This window comes from Capricornis sumatraensis, chromosome 7 (genome assembly GCF_032405125.1).
Source record: "Capricornis sumatraensis isolate serow.1 chromosome 7, serow.2, whole genome shotgun sequence".
NCBI lineage: Eukaryota > Metazoa > Chordata > Mammalia > Artiodactyla > Bovidae > Capricornis > Capricornis sumatraensis.
In genome coordinates this window covers 93255533-93256712 of record NC_091075.1, presented here as the reverse complement: position 1 = coordinate 93256712, position 1180 = coordinate 93255533, and positions in this window count along the sequence as shown.

Sequence of the window (1180 nt, the reverse complement as noted above, 5' to 3'; positions counted from 1 at the left end):
AGCAATTCAAGATAAGCAAACAATGGCAAACCATAGGCAAGTCTAAAAAACAAAGGGGAAGTTAGCTTTTATTGGAATGTGGGAGGAAATTGGGGAGCACTGTTTTGAACAAAAGTTCATTAGAAAAGAACAAGAGTTGAGGGTTGTTGCAGTTTCACATTGGTTGCAAGCAATGGTCAGTTTGCTGTTGCTGAGAAATGCAAAAAATCTTTCTTCTTCCTGGCTGTATAACCATAGACAACAACTTTCTTTTCATGGCTTCCCCACTCCTTTTAAAATCAAGTATGCTTTATCTGGGCTTCCCAGGTGACACAGGTGGTAAAGAACCTGCCTGCCAATGCAAGAGACATAAGAGATGCGGGTTTGATCCTGGGTTGGGAGGATCCCATGGAGGAGGAAGTGGCAACCCACTCCAGAATCTTTGCCTGAAGAATCCTAAGGACAGAGGAGCCTTGCGGGCTACAGTCCATGGGGTTGCGAAGAGTCAGACATGACTGAAGCGACCTTAGCATGCTCACATGCTTTATCTGTTTTCACATTTCTCCCTTTTGATCAAGACCTTTCTCTGAAGGCATCACTGATGCAGCATCAGGTTGTTTGTTTTGGCTGAAATATTTTTGTCTGCATCCCTCAGTGCCAGGAAGGACCTTTCCTAAGAGTTGTGTTGGGTGGAAAGAGCAAATAGCATTTGCTATTTGCCACATTTGAGCAACAAGGAAGGTAAAAAGCAGCTCTCAGGCATCTCCCTTTCTTAAGTTACGTCTTGTCAAGATTGTAAGCCTTGGAATCTGAAAGCGAAGTGTTGAGCTGACATCATACTGTTTGGTGCATCATTCCTGCAGTTATTTGCCAGTCAACAGGTACAAAGCCTTAAAATGGTTATGCAAGTCAAAATTAAAAGTAGAATGACAAATCCAGTTTGTATAATTGTCCTAAAGATTGAAGGACCATGGGGAATCAGGTGAAACTTGTTGTAACCAGTGTTCTTGTTCTCTGATTTTATGTAATTGAGTTTCTACTTCCCTAGAGAAATGTACCCATAACCAATAAGCAGTACTTGTTCTGCTAGGAGGTAGCCAAGGGAAGTTTGGTTACCTAACACCACCTTAGCTAAGGAATTGCAGAATTAAGGAAACCTCAGCTAAAACTGGAGCAGAGACAGACCTGTAGGGGAACCGCT